The sequence below is a fragment of the Strigops habroptila genome, chromosome 7 (genome assembly GCF_004027225.2).
Source record: "Strigops habroptila isolate Jane chromosome 7, bStrHab1.2.pri, whole genome shotgun sequence".
Classification (NCBI taxonomy): Eukaryota; Metazoa; Chordata; class Aves; order Psittaciformes; family Psittacidae; genus Strigops; species Strigops habroptila.
In genome coordinates this window covers 28,441,837-28,457,592 of record NC_044283.2, presented here as the reverse complement: position 1 = coordinate 28,457,592, position 15,756 = coordinate 28,441,837, and the positions used below count along the sequence as shown (strand labels likewise).

Here is a 15,756-nt window from a genome sequence, read left to right as displayed (position 1 = left end):
TCTAATTTCGCCTGGGTAGTTTGTCCTCTCTGCTGCTTGCTCCCATGTGACTTTTTATGACCCTGCTGCCTTTGTGAATGCTCCTGTAACTAAAATGTAGAACACAGTGACACAGACTTTTATAAAGACTAAAAAGGTCATATTATCCAAAAAGTGTTAGTCAGATGAAAGAGATAATAATTTACTTGGAATTTCCTCCTTACGTATGTCCTGCCCTCCTAATACCTCCTCAGGTACCCTCTCCTTGTGTACAGAGACTGCCCAAGCTGACATGGCATTTTCTTTGCTCTTACGGCAATTTTAGTCATCAGTGACGTGACAGGAACAGACAAATTGAAATCAAGCAATGGTAACAGTTTAGGAAGATTCAACAAGACGGGAATGTCAGGAGCACAGTAGCTTGTTTTTAGGAGCACTATCAATGCACCCTTTATCGTGCGGGAACAGTTGTGCCTTTGTTTTGGTGGTGCTGTTTTTTGGGAGATGAGTGAATAAGAGACCATTGATACATTTTTTATTTTTTTTTTCCCAATCTCACATGTGTCCTTTGCCTGACATGTCTCTCTCTGAAGCACAAAATAAGTGTGCCACTTTGCTTATTATACGTATATGAGGAGACAAAACCGGTAAGTACAAACACTGCTGGTGTTAATGGCTAATTTTATCCTGAGACTTAGCAAATGAGGCTATTTCTTAGCAAAGCCAGGGAGCATCACTGCTAGGTTTCCAAGCCTGTAGCAATTAGACACATGCCGATGAAGGATGAGGTAATTTCCAGATGGTGAATGGCAAGTGCTGCAAGAGTAACAGTGGCAAGAGAGTTGTTGGTGGGAATGGTCTCCTCATAGATTGTTACCACAGTTGTGCTTGGTAGATGTCTGAGGTAGGTCCCATGGAGAGAAAGAGAAGGGGAGATGGAGGAAAACAGTGAATTACTGGCAAAGTCTGCTCTGCTTGTTCATATTGTTTTCATTCAGTTCTCCCTTTGGCTGTAACAGCCCAGACTTTGCTTGACAGATGGCTTATTGTTTCTCTCCTGTAAGCTGCTAAGAAATTTATGAACAGAAACATGCAGCATTACTTTCAGAAAGGCACTTTGTAACATCCAGGCTTTGGCTGTGAAGGACCCATGGTCTGAGTCGCGTAGACCACAGAGAGAAAAAAAGCAGTGGGGCTTAATATGTAACATCAAAAATATGCTTGCTGATTCTACTAGGTACCCTTTTAGTCTGGCATTCAGAAAACATAATGACTTCCAGATATTGCCAATATTAATACATAAAAAAAAAATCTTTCTTTTTGTGTGTTACGGTGTTAGCTTAAAGCAATGAATAAAGAATACTGGAAATATAATCTCCCTGTAGAAGAGATACATTTAAGTTTATAGACCATATGGCCACATAGTGAGAAGCATGGCATCTTTAAAAACATCCACAATGAAACTTATCTTTCCATAGACAGCAAATAATTTAAGCAAATTTAATTTGAACTTTCAGGTGGGATTTGCTCAAGTAGTTATTACAAAATTGAGTGTGAATATAAACACATCATCTTTATGAAAACAAAAATGAAACATGCAAAGTATTTCAGCTTGGGTATTGGTCAAAATATGTTCTGTAGCCACAGTGGCAAGTGGGTGGCCAGATCATCAGAGGCCCTAAAACACGGGATCAGAGAAGGTACACTACATTAGGAATGGTTGTTTTAAATAATTGAATACGCGATGCGGAAATGTTTCTAACCATTCTTTATACCGTAATATAAGAAAAAAGTTTGGTTCTGGCTGTTTCAGTTTCAGCATAATATTTTTCTGGATGTGGTATCACTTTAAAGCTTATCCTGTGGCTTTAATTCATCACGTGAAAGCTGACTAATCTTTCTGTATATTTGTGAATATTGCAGCAGGCATAAAACAACATTGTGCTTAACTTAACAAGTTATTCCTTTATTTGTTTTGATTAAAGGTATAATGAATCTTGCAAGCCAGGTTTGATTAACAGTAAATTTGTTTGCAGTTCTCATGCATATCCAGTATCTTACAGAAACAGGGAAAAAGGTACTGGAAAAAAACATAACCCTGTGTGGACTTATGGAAGTAAACAAACATTAATTTTTTACCTAAGGACAAAGAAAATGTGTTATGCATCTGGCCTATTATTCAAAAGATTTGGTGGCACTCCTGTAAATCCAGAAAAACTTTCCAAATATGGATCCATAAGAAGGGAAAAGGAGAGAGTAAAAAAACCCGACCATGCTACCAAACAGGCAACTCTTGATCAGGTTGGTTGAGGCAGACACAAGACCCTGAATGAATGCAGAACTGGACCCCTAAGTATTTAAAGCCAGATCATGCTTCTGAAAATAAGACTATTTGTTTCCTCCCAGAAATCATTCAGCAGTTTTCAAGCAGCTGAGATCCTACCCCAATCAAAGTCAGTGGGGCGTTACCCTGACTCAGCTGGAGCCACGTTTACACTCACACGCTTGGGCTAAAAGTAATGCTGAAAATGAGAAGGAATAATGTTCCTGGTCACGTTCTGGCTCAGTGTTAGACCTCTGAGTGCTGTAAGATCCTTTGACCTTTTCTGTTTTCATGTAACCTGATACACCTTGGGGTTCCCTTTTTTTCTTCTTTTTGTTTTCCTCTAGCGATTACTGTATCAGTTTCTCCAGAGTTGAATGGAATAAGGAGAGGTGCCTTGGTGACCAAATTCTTACCACCTATTTAAATGTGGTCAGGGAAGGGAGTAGGATTTGCATTCAGCAAATGAGCTCAGGCTCACAAAATCTTATTTTATCCCTTCTTTACTTGGAGCTGGATAACAAGGGTGATTTATTTGCAAATGAATTACTTTAATAATAGGGTTTGGGTTACATAGAACATAGATGATCTTGACCCCATCTCTGCAGCTGTAAAAGTAAGAGCGTGGGTGTGGTTGCCTGGTGGCTGGCCAGGATGATACAGTTCAAGGGGGTGGATAGAATAACATTTACACTTACAGTAACTGTTGAAAAATGTATTTCGAGTTCTGCCAAATCCTGCAAGTTTGTTTTGGGAATCCAGCTCGCTCGGGTTGCCAACGTTCAGCTCTTCTCACCCCAGCTTGTTGCAAGTTGCAAATGGTTGCAGTGGGGCACTCCTAGCTGAGAGCCCTGCCTAAGCAGGCAGTGACCCAGCCTGGTCCATGAGTCACATGATGGAGGGGGACACAGTCCCAGAGGAAATGTTCCACTTACAGATATGCTGTAGCAAATGCTCCCAAGCCAAGCAAGACGAGGCATTTGTTGGACCCTCAAGGAAGCGTGTGGTGGAGAAGATGGAGGCTTGGAGGTTGGCACTTGTCCTTCTGAGCTGGAATTGCAGAAGTGCTCCACAGGTATAGGCATCCTCTCTGACAATGGCATAGAATGAGGTCTTGATCACTTTGCAGTCTCATAGCTGCTTTTTAGACAGGGGCAAGTGTGAGCTGAAATAGCCGGACCATTCCAACTGGAATAAACACTCTCTCTCCCTGCGTGCTATAGCCGCACCCTGTTTGAGGACACAGGGTGATCCTGTACCATGGTTGGCACAGGGTGTCACATGCAGAGCTTTGCTGTGCCAGGTCCTTGCAGCCCTTACCTGCATGACTGCTGCAGAGAGCAGTGCAACCAGCTGTGAAGTGCTGTCGCGTTCCTGAATAGAAAGTGCAAGGCATTACTTATGGCTAGAAACAACAATTGCTTCCAATGGCATAGTGTGAGCTGTGCTTACCTGTGTAGATTGATGGATGATTGACTTTTGTTAGACAAAGAACCCAAGCAGGGTGCTTGGGCTACTAGTGCAGAGAAAAGCATTTCAGAGAGTTTGCAGTCTGCTGGTTGAAGATCCATGCTCACATCTGGTCCATTCAGCCCACTCTTTAGGACTACTCATGGAGTCCTTGCTGACTGTTGTGTGATAGCATTCATGACTTGTGGATGTCTGCTGTTGCTGTGCCACACTGAGGAATGGTTCATAAAGCTTTAGTCCTAAGGGAACACTGTTTGTCCTGTTTACATTAGGCCATCATATGTCATCCACTTTGTCTAAAATATGGGTTTTTTTCAGACAAGCCTCTAGCATTGGACACAAAAGAGGTGTAGAATCAACTCTCCGGTGACTTGTTCACATGCTGAATTGTTGCCTTCACTTGTTAAAAAGAAGTCAACCTTTCTGCCTTGAATTTGGCAAGCTTTTTCATATTAAAAAGGTGTTGTGTTTTTTTCAGATTGAAGAGTGCTCGTAGTCCCAAATACCTTTTCCTAGTGAATCTACATGCATGTCCACTCTGTCATCAAGTCAGCCTTATTTTGCACCTGGCTCCTGCAATGATAAGATTTGTGATCTTCTTTTTTATCCATCAGCTTTTCTTACATAACCCATTTGGAATATTTTGCTGATTTCAAACATATCTGAAAGAATGTAGGAGTCTCAAAGAAGAGACTTCATGCTGGCTTGATGAAAAATTGGCCTGGGTGTAGGGAAGAGACTCAGAGAAGGGAGAGCTCAGCTGACACACACTCTGTTTGGCAGCACAGGACCAGCTGGTCAGTGTGAATGCATTTACAGGCTACCTGCAGCGTGTGTTGTCTCATTTCTAATGGAGGGGGCATAAGAGACATCAACACTAGCAAGAGTTTCTCTTCAGTTTTGTTTCTCTCAAACCTTTTCCACCAAAAATCTGTATGAATTCAAGCATCAGGAATCCTGCTATTCATGGAATGTTTTCTTTTTTATAAAATAAATTGGTTTTCACTCATTAAGCTTTTCAGTAAATAACATTTTTCTTCTGCCTTCAAGTCCTGTGTGTCTTTTTGTCTTTCTCTTTTACCGTCTCCAGATTCTTCAGCATCTAAAGTATGAGTATCAGACTATATGTGGAAGTCTGTTATTGGTCTTAACAGTGCCTTATTCACACCCTTACTTTCTCCTTTCTTCAAAACCTTCCAGCTTTTCCTGTTGCAGCTCTTAAATGTGAATATTGCTTATCTGTTGTGAACCCCAACTAGTCCTTGTAGCTGATGATTGCTAACCCAGCGCATACCCAGTTCTGCAGACAGAGCCTGTGTTTCCTGTTCCTGACAATATGGCCATGCTTGGCCATGCACACACTGTCTCTGGTATAATGTATAGAGCTTTCCAGGTGACTCTATATGGCCACCATGGTCTTCTCAGCACAAGCTCTTGATCACCTTAGTCTTAAACTGCTAATTATTTTTTATTTACGTCTACTGATGTAAAATGCCATGGTACATCTTTTCAACAGAGCACATAAACACCCTGCAACGTAAGAGAAGTGAACAGACAACACTGGATCATAAATCAATTACCTCATTGGTGAACTGCTTATGAGATAGCACTGAGGACAATGTAACAATCTTTTGGAAGAAATCTGTTCATTTTCCATAACCCGCTGATCTCCAGTGGTAATTCTAGAACACAGAAAAAAGTGGTGACTTGTCTGAGGTCCTATATACATGGTGTCAGATGGTTATTGTTGTCCTCAGAAACATTGCATGTAGACTTTATGATCATATAACTTCACATTTAATTTTATTTTGAATTACATTTCCATTATCAGGAGAATGTTGTTAACAAACTCATGTTCAGTGAAAGCCGTTGGATATACCACTGTGTAGACAAGAAAATCTTCTCAGAATAGATCTAGATTGTTTTCTCTTTAAAAGCTCTGAAACTCTGCATGTTTCTAGGGTAGTCGGGCATTCATTTTTTAAGGGAATTCATTGTGAAAATCTTCAACACCTTTAAATAAGGTGTGAATATTTATTTTTCTCTTCTCAAGTTTTTATTAAAGCCTTGACCAACTTCAAGTGATTCAGACACTGAAACTTCCATTCAGTATCAGCCCAGCATTTATAGAATCATGCAGCCAAAAATCTGGAAGACATTAAATAAACTGTACCCCAAACTTTAGTATTTGTGGGTCGGTTTAATCAGGCTGTTGAAGGAAACATGAGACTGTAAAATTGTTTAGACATTCAAACAAATGAATATTAATTGTGAGGAAATTTTTCTATCATCATCTCCATTCACTAAACAAATTCAATCCACAAAATGTGCTTAAGGTATCATTTGAAGTGAGCATTTAGGAGTATATTGTTTTAATTAGGAGATGGCAGTTTCAAATACAACTTTTGAATCCAGTCCAAGAATTTCAGTGTACACAGAGTGCTTCCAAAACACATTTTTAAATGTTTGAGCTTCAACTTTGGTTATAAGTACTGCAGTTTGATGAGCTGTCCTAGTCTGGGGCTAGTGAACAAGTCTAGGACTTGCTGGATTTCCCCCAGCAGATAAATCGTCAACCGCTTACTTTTAGTGCTGTCTGGATTCGTCAAGTTTGTCCTGCAATCTTTGTCTCCAGGATAACATGCAATAAAGTCATCCCAGGGGAACATGGAAATATTTTCAGTGGTAATAATGACATTAAAGTGAGCTTTTTGTGAAAAGCCTTCCTCATGGCTACAAAAGAAGTCAGCTTCCGCAAACGTAAATTTTCTCAGAAGTCTGCAAGATTTGTGATATATCACCCCTGCTGAATTTTAATAGGGATAGAGTGTTCACTTTTTCATGTAGTAAAGATGTTTGATCTACATCCACATTATGGGTCTTGTTTCTTTTAGCTTCCCAAGATAAAACAGTGGTACAGGTAAGAAGAAACTAGTGTGTGTGAGGATACAGGACAGCAGGAAAATGCCAGCTTTTGTGATTATGTTGGCCGTGGTTTTTGTTGGTCAAAAAGGATCTTTTCATTCATATATAACATTTTTCTGGTTGTAAAGAAGATGCAAAGACATCTGAACAAGAAGTTGTTCCATGCTGTGCTTATGCTGAAACACTTTGTGCAGTTCAGAGAGAGAGACAGATGCTTTTAAATTTTTTAACCTGTATTTTTTGTTTGATTTTGTATTTTTTAAACTTCATTTTCTACTTGTGCTCTTCTCTTGCCCTTATCAGCCCAACAAATCCTAACATGTTCAACTTAATACTTCACCAAAAAAAGCCTGATTTAACACTATACTAGGCAAGATATTGGTTGGTTTTGAGAAGCTCTGTATTTGCCAAGCGTTGCACAGAATTTGATTTCTGAAGGGTCTAAAGAGCTTCTCAAGTGCAGACAACACTATGGATAGGTGTGTGTGAGCATGGCAGGCAGCTCACTGCATCTTTATCACGCTTTTGGACAAAAATCTGCTAAGACACCTGCTGTCTGAGCCACCAGATCCCTTATTCTAGGCAGCAGATGCTAGTCCCTTCTGCTTTTCTTGGCACCTCTAAAAATATCCACAGACTGCACAGTATCTCTGTGTTCTTGCTGCAGTTACTGCAGGGAGGACCGGTCAGTTCATGGTCACAGCTGGGGTCTTTGAACACAGGCTTGCTTTATCCCTTGAAGATATTCTGATGAAGGGTGTGTAACTCCACCAAAAAGTAGATGGTTTCATACGTGAATATAGTCTGACCAGACAGGCCCGGTGTCAAGGGTCTGGAGGGAGGTACGAGAGGGGGGCGGGGAAGGTGGGAGGGAGTTACCTGAGCTGCAAGGAAAGCTGAGAAATGGAGTTGAGTCACAAGTTTCTGACCTAGCCGCCTCCGAGATTCACAGACCTCCTTTCCCAGCAGGGCAGTGGGCAGCAGGGCTCACGCTGGCTGGAGAGCCTTGCTGGCTCGAAGACAGAAGACGTTTCTAGTTAGTCTTACTCTGGCTGACAAGATCACTAGTGCACTGACTTCTTGTAGCTGTAACAAAGTCGTTTCATCCCTCAGAGGAGATATAAGGGGTGATCTCTGGCAGATTGGGTTTCTTAGTGTGTTTTGTGTAAAAAGTTAGAAAGATTTTCCTTAGTTTTTTACTATAGTGCCGTTAGCCTGATTGTTACATGACACTTTATAAGAGCTATTTAAAATCTCAGCTGACTAAAGTGAGGGGAGAGAAAAGTCTGTTTCATATTTTGTCACACAAAATATTGTTTACCCTTCATTAAAGATTAAAAAAAAAAATAGCTTTGTTTTAATGTGGGTTGAGTCTTACAGGAGAATTCTTCAGGTTTCCAAATTTATAAAGTGTTCTTCCTGAGTGGTTAACTGTTCCCACATTTGTAAGAAGGAGGGGAGAGGAAATTGCCAAAGAGGTTTTGAAAATTAGCCTGGACATTAATGGTTGTTTTCTGTTTGTTTTTTCTTGTTCTAATTCTAATAAAGATTCCTCAAGTCACACTATTTTGCAGCACTCTTCTAAATGTCTGCTATGGAAATAAGAACAATGTTGGGAACATTTGTATGGAGCTGGTCTGTTTTGCATTACAAAACATTTTTGTCTCATAAAGCTCTGGACCAGGTCTTTACCTCCATTATTAAACATGCAGGGACAGAAACTCAGTTGGTCTACGCTGGCTTAGCTCCGTGGATTTCACTACTGCGAAAATAAATTAAAGATTTGACCCTTCACAATAAGATTCCTCCTTATGAGATTTATTTTCCTTTGGTTATGTAAATAATCCCTGAAATATAAAAAATATTTTACCTCTTAAGCCTTGGTTAGCTTATGGAAGAAATCACATGCGAAGCAAGTTGCAAAAGCGAACCTTGCTCTAGCTGCAGCAGTCTGCAAGTGGCAGGACAGCACAACGCTGTGTGGCTCTCTGCCTGGGATTTGCCCATGTGGCAAAGGTAGCTATAAGCTAAGTTAAACATCTGTTTAGAGAACACACTGGTAATTCAATCTTAGCTTAAGCCTGCATGTGTAATAAAACATGCCCCTCTCCTCTGTGCTGCCTCACAGAACCCAGGAGGTTCCTGGCAAGTCCAGAGCTGTGGCACCACAGCCTGCTCCTTACAGTGCTCTGCTAGGAAAGCTTTCTGGTTTATTTATGAGTTTATATCAACCAGCCATAAAGTGTTAGCTAAAAATAACAGAAGGCCCAGCCTTGAAAACTGGTGGCAGCCACCTTTGTCATCTTGTCAGAGCTGGAGCTGGATTCTGGTTCTTTTGCAGCTCTGAGAGCTGACAGAGGGCCATATTTTTAGATACATGAAGATACCAAAAATTGACAACAGAAGCAACAAGCTTCTGAATACCCAGTTTGGTATTTCTTATATCATCAGGCTCCTCAGTTCCTTCAGAAATATCCCTCTTTCTCATGCAGTTACCCACACAGAAAATGGGTGCTCCTCTTTAAAAGACCCTTTTTTTACTGGGACTGATAATTTTGCTGGCTCTGGATGATATGTGTTTTGGCCTTATTCTGCCTTCCTTTGCAACTCAGCCCAGCTGGGCTGCAGTAGCATGGAGAGTTCCAGGAGAGCGCTGTAGAGCAGTCCTGAGGCTCTGAGGTCTCTGCTGAACAGCTGGCGGGTATATAGACATGACATCCTGGAGCAGAGGGGACAGATGATTAGCCTTCAAATAAGAGAAGTAGAAAACATGAAAAATTATTATTTGGGATGTCTGGCAAGCCTACTCTGAGGCCTTTTGGAAGGGGGGAGGTGGTGGATGTGGAGGTTGTTATTCCATGAGTAAAACCAAGGAGACAGGAAGCTCCCATCACTTGCTTTGTCGTAGAGTACTCAGACTGAGTTTCCACCTCATCCTGTTCTTTCTACCAAAGAAGAAAAATGGGCATCCTTTAAAGTGGTAATTTGGAAAAAAATATAAGCAAAGTCGATGTAAGCAAGCACTGGAGAAGAGCTGCCTCTTTCTGGCCTGGTGTGGCTGTTTTGCTATGCATGGGCTTCTACACTGTGGGCAGGATCAGTACACACTGCTGGACAGGACACAGTTCTGGAAAAAAATCCCGCCTGGAATCAGAAAAAGAAAACCAGTTTAGGAATAAAGTGTACCCATTGGTCTCAATAGAGCAGTCATTCGGCTGCTTGCTGTGGAGTGGTTCTAGTGCTTATTTTAAGTAATTACAAAAGTAACTATGAAAGTAACTCTGCATAGGCTGGTAGTTCTAGACACCAGCCAGAATCTCCTGCTCCCCATATAAATGTAGTCTTTCGCCAAGATATGGAAGTTTTGCTTTTCACGATTAGGTACTGAAAGTAGAAACAGTTTTGTTCAAGGTTGGTGGGAACAGTTATATTCCTGAAGAGGTCAGGAAATGAGCTACACTGGCATGGTCCAAACAGCAAAGTATCCTTGCTTCCCTTGTGCTCAGTGCAGGGCAGTAGGTGGGTGAAACCCATTGACCTCAGGGGAAAAGCCCTGAGGAAGAGCTAGGCCAGGTCAGGAGCTCACACTTGGGAAAGGGATGTTTAAGTGGCATCTGTAGGAGGCACTGGAGTTTTTCCAGTTCACCATTACTGTGTTTACCATTGCTTTCTAGTGCATGTGATGGTGTCTTCTCCTGTGGTGCCAGGAGTGTGGACTATCAACTCTACTCACTGTAAATAAAGCGGCATTACTGCATTTTTCTCCTTTTCTATACAGAAATTGTATTGTCAGTACTTTCCTTCCTACTGTATAAGTAGGGAGGAGGGAAGATCTTTTTTTAGAAATAAAATATTTGAAAAAGAAAGGCCAGCATAAAGGAAAATGGTATATATTATATTTTTCCTTCTTGGACTCTAATTTATCTAAAAGCAGCTCAAACTTCCCTTCTCCTTCAGAGACCAGGTCCTGTTCTGCAACCCAAAGCACTGCTGGTACAGTGCTTGGGTGCACAAAGGCCTGCAATGGTGTTTGCTTTCTTCTAGCCTATCAAATGTTAAAACTTGTAGAATTAAGAAGGCTGAAAGAAAGAAACTAGGGCATGACTGATGCTGCTGGGTATGCCTGTGAACAAGGCCTCTGGCTGCTTGCTGCCTCACTTACTGTATCTGGCAGCACTCAGACAACTTTGCCTTGATATTGCACTCCTGAGATTAACAAATGCTATGTGAGTGCTCTGTGCAAGCTTAAACCACCACACCGTATGGTGCATGACAGTGTTTAGCACTTAAAGGCTTCTTACCTTGCTTCTAAGGTACTTTTAAATTGGTACATTGATTTTTGCATTTTGGTGCTGTGTCTGTTTTTAAAACCCATCCAAATGTGGAATCCATTGAATAGATAAGCTGGAATCTGTTTGCAGTTGATGGAAGGAGTTAGTAAAAAGGAATGGGTTTTCTTCCTTTCATTATCAAGCTCTTTCAGATAAGGCAATATTGTCTTAAAAGCTCTTTAAGCAAATAACAAAATAAGATATTTTAAAACAAGAACTTCATAAAAAGTCTTGAGAAAGGCTCATTTTCTTTCATTTTAATTAATCCTGTGACGAAAGTCACCTGTTTTGATGTAAGCTGCCTGGAGAACAGGCACACATGTGCAAACTCAAGCTCAGTCACTTCTCTTATGTACGCCTGTGCAAACCTCCAGGTACCTGGGAGGCCACAGACAGAAACAGACTGTTATGACAGTATATAAGCATAAGGTTTGGTCACAGAACTTTTCATTTTTGATTTCTATGTGACATCATAGATGGTTTTGGGAACTAGTTTAATGGCTTACTTATTTAAAAGACTTCAGTAAAGAACTCACAATGGCAACATTAATTCAGATAATTCACTGCCTCTTTCTGCAGAACAAATGGACTCAGTGGATTTTTATTTTAGCTCAAGCTCTTTTTAAAGTCTGATCAAATAGTTTGGGAATGTCAAGTTTCACATATGTAATGTTGATTGTGACCAATTAGAAATATATAATGCTGTTTCTGTTCTTATTTTGGGTGAACTCACTGTTAAGCCAAGGACAAGCTTGTAGGTTTCTGAATGTCTTGTTGCCAGCACATATTAATTTGTAGCTTTCTTACATCACCATGACCATGGAAAAATAGGCTAAATTTAGCCTATAAAATTCTTTCACTAGCATTGTTATGTGAAGAAGCTCTCTACCGGAGAGAAGCAGCTCCAGCGTCCCTTCTAACTTGTCTTCTTTTTCTTCTCCAAACCAGGGTAAGTTCTACTGCTAAGAGCATTACTTATAGCTGTGTCTACACCAGAGCCAGTCACTGCACAAAATCTTTCCATAATGATCTTTATAGCCAGGTTCCCTATGTCCAGAAATGGGCAGTAACAAAAGCCATTGAAAGGAATAAAAGAAATTATGCATAGGGTCCCTGAAGGTACCTTCAGGAACCTCTCCAAGTGTGGAAATCCGGAATGACAGTTGAATATGTGTTATGTTTAAGATATATAGAAGACTAATACTATGTGACTTTGATCAGTTTATTTTTTTATGAAGATATGCTTTGGAGCTTTTGCAGAGGTTGGAAATGTATATCCTTGTGTTGGGTTTAAGCCTGCTGCTTTGATAACCTGATTGATTTCTGACTATTTATTTCCTCTGTGCTAAGGAAAAGGGAATAATCATCTCTTCTTTGTTTTCCCTGTGTGTTACATGATTTAATAGATCTTCATTGCATCTCCTGTGCTGTCTTGATGTCTCTTGTAATTCACTATTGCCTTCAGGAATAAAAAAAAAGTCTCTGAATATAGCCACAGATGAATGCAGTGAGAGAACATTTTCTTCTTTAAGTAGTTTCTGACGTTTCATATAGTTTCATATAGTCTCTCCAGAGCACATTACTCTCTTCCGAGTGGTAATGGCTACTTTAGAACCTATTACAGGTAGAGTTAGTTTTCCCCTGGTACACAACTTCTAATCTACCACTACCAAACATAACACGACAAAGTTCCATTATCAAAATCCTTGTGCCTATACTAGTTCTGAAAAAAATAGTGTAGAATCCTATGGCAAAGTGTGGCTTTCTTTTCTTACTTTTAATTGGCAGTATGCTGTAACTCTTGATTCAGCTACTACAGGCTGCGACTTGCCTCCTTGGGCACGCATGCAGTAATGCTTGAATATGCCATGCCGTCTTTTATTTTGCTGTATTATTATTAGAACTATGTGAACATTCATAGGAGTACCAGGCCTATTCCTTTTTTTCCCTGATTTTTTTCCCCTGTTGATTTTTTGATGATTTTTGTGTAAACAGTTTAATAAATACATTTGAGAAGTTCATGATCTTCATTAAGTAATTCTTGGTCTGCGTTTTGTCGCAACTTTGTGAATAAAGATAGGATTTAGAATGTGTTAATTATGCAAACTACCCAATCAAGCTACAAATTGGCATATAATTTAGGACTGGCTCAAGCACAATAGATTGCTAATTGTATAATTTATGGTATTGGTTGAATTGTTTAATGCAGCTGTTAGCTATGAAGGAAGCACAGAGCTGAAATTTCTTTCTGACAAAGAATCATGCACCTGAGAGAAATGCTATCTTTCGACTAAGAATATTTGTTTTCAAAAAGCAACCTCATTAGGCTTGGCTGTGTTGCTGAAACATAGCTTCCTTCAGAGGTAAATGCATCATTTTGGTGGGAAAAAGATACCAGCTTGTAGTTATCAGCAAAAATTCAGTTCCCTTCTCTCCAGCCTTCCTCCACCTTGCTATTGTGTTGCTGCTTCTCTCTACAGTCCGAGCCCTAAATATAAAGTGATTAGAATGAATATAGAAAGGGATTGCTTATATGTAGTTCTGCATAGACAAAAGGGCTCACTAGTCTGAGGAGCTAACCGAATAGCTCAGTCACTGAGGCTGAATGCTGCACACTTCACTGCTGGCAGGCTGATCTGTGTGTGCCATTTAGCCTGCATGTGCAAAAACTCACCAGGCTTTGTTGCAAAAGTTGTTGAAATGACCTTGCAAGTAGCTAATTAATTCGATTTAAATACTTGCTAATGGCCAGATAAGAAGCATAGTGCAAACTAAAGCTAAATCTTCAAATGCTGTTTTGGCCATAATTAGACTTGGGGCTTGTAAGCAATGTCCTGCTATTACAGTTGCCTGAAAACCTTAACATTTTTCCCCTGACAAAGGTGGTATTGAATGTAGGGTTGTCATGACAGAGCTGCAGTTGCATTCATTGACAGTATGCCTGAGGGCAAGAGACTTGCATATATACAAGGTGTAGAAAATACTTATTTTACGTGTTAAATCAGTTCCCTATGCTGTTTCTCATTAGCAAAAGTCTTTGTCAGCTGCAACTGTAAATCCTGTTAAAGCTTCATGGAAACTATTTCCTTTTGCTATTGTTTTTTGCAGGTTGGATGTTAGTTCTTTGTGTGTTTGGGGAATTTTGGGAAGAGATATCTGGAAGTGAACAGAAAGGAGCTGCTCTCTCCTGGACTGCCTGGGTGAGCAGAGCTGAGCCGAGCCATGCAGGGAGAGAAATGTGCTGGTCTTTCACGTGTGAAAAAAACCCAGTGATGCTTTGCCTGTTTATGTCTAATACCAGTCTTGGAAGAAATAACTGAGGCATTTTATAAATAGACCTCACCACCCTCCACCTTTCATGGAGCAGATCATCTTGAGCACTGTCACATGTACAGGACAACCAGGTGGTAGGTCCCAGTCAGCACGGGTTTGTGAATGGCAGGTTCTGATTGACTAATCTTATCTCCTTCTATGACAAGGTGACCCACTTAATGGATGAAGAAAAAGCTGTGGATGTTGTATACGTAGACTTTAGTGAAGTCTTTGACACCATTTCCCACAACATTCTCCTGGAGAAACTGGCTGCTCATGGCTTGGATGAGTGTGCTCTTCACTGAGTTAAAAACTGGCTGGGTGGCTGGGCCCGAAGGGTTGTGGTGAATGGACTTAAACCCAGTTGGCAGCCCGTCACAAGCAGTGTTCTCCATGGCTAAGTGCTGGGGTCAGTTCTCTTTATTATCTTTATCAATGATCTGGATGAAGGGATCGAGTTCATCCTCAGAAACTTTGCAGAAACCACCACCCCCGGAGGTGTTTAAAAGATGTGTAGGTGTGGTGCTTAGGGACATGGTTTAGTGGTGGACTTGGCAGGGCTGGGTTAACAGTTAGACTCAACAATCTTACAGGTCTTTTCCAACCTAAATGATTCTATGATTTGAACAATTCTAGTGACAGTGCTACATTTCCAGTTGCAGAGGTTGGAAAAGTATTTACAAGGAAATGTTTGGTTTTTTTAAAAATCTAAAGGTTAGATTTCTGTTCAAGTTATTCTTCTAGGAAAATCTAAGTATAACTAAAACTATTAAGTGCTTTCCTTTGTCTTTTGTTTACAGTTAACAGTCTGCTAACATGATCTCAGAGAAAGACTTACAACTGTCAGTGTTTCTGCAAATGCTGTAAAATGAAAAAGAAAACATTTAATTAAAATGAATTTTTTATTTTAATTGAAATGTGATTAGATTAAATTATAATTTAATTAAACTTTGTTACTTGAAGTAATTAAAATTTTGATTACACAAATTAATATTTTGCACAGATTGCTTGATGACTGAAAGACAAACATCCCATTGCAAGAAGATAATAAATCAATCACCCCAGTGTATTGAAATAGTTCTGCAGGCAGAGGTATAGATGCTAGTTCAGGCCTACCAGTAACATACTTTGCTGACGTAGAGCTCACAGGTGCCTTGCTTTGGTACGTTGTCTCATTTTTCAGCTTTTTTTTTTCTTGGCATCTCTGCCCATGCTCTAAGTATGTTCTGCAACGTAAGAGTAGTTTGCTGGTCCTCCTCCATTCCCTCTGAACAGAGCTGCCTTTCTGTAGGGGAGGTGATCAAGTGGCTATGGATGAGAAGGAAGAGGAGAAAAAGGATACGCAGGCTATGTGTGCAGTGACAATAAGTAAGGGCAAAGTATGCTAGAAGAGGGAAGAGTGCAAGTTGAGGAAGA

At 40.3% G+C, this 15,756-nt stretch overlaps 1 long non-coding RNA gene across 1 annotated transcript; it reads right to left on the bottom strand.

Moving 5' to 3' along the window:
* Nucleotides 1-2,400: 2,400 nt before the first annotated feature.
* LOC115611024 lies at nucleotides 2,401-14,676 on the bottom strand. Its single transcript, XR_003992436.1, has 3 exons — nucleotides 14,592-14,676; nucleotides 8,275-8,278; nucleotides 2,401-2,410 (listed from the first exon to the last, which is right to left on the bottom strand). It is a non-coding gene; the product is annotated as an uncharacterized LOC115611024 (long non-coding RNA).
* Between the last annotated feature and the right edge of the window lie 1,080 nt (nucleotides 14,677-15,756).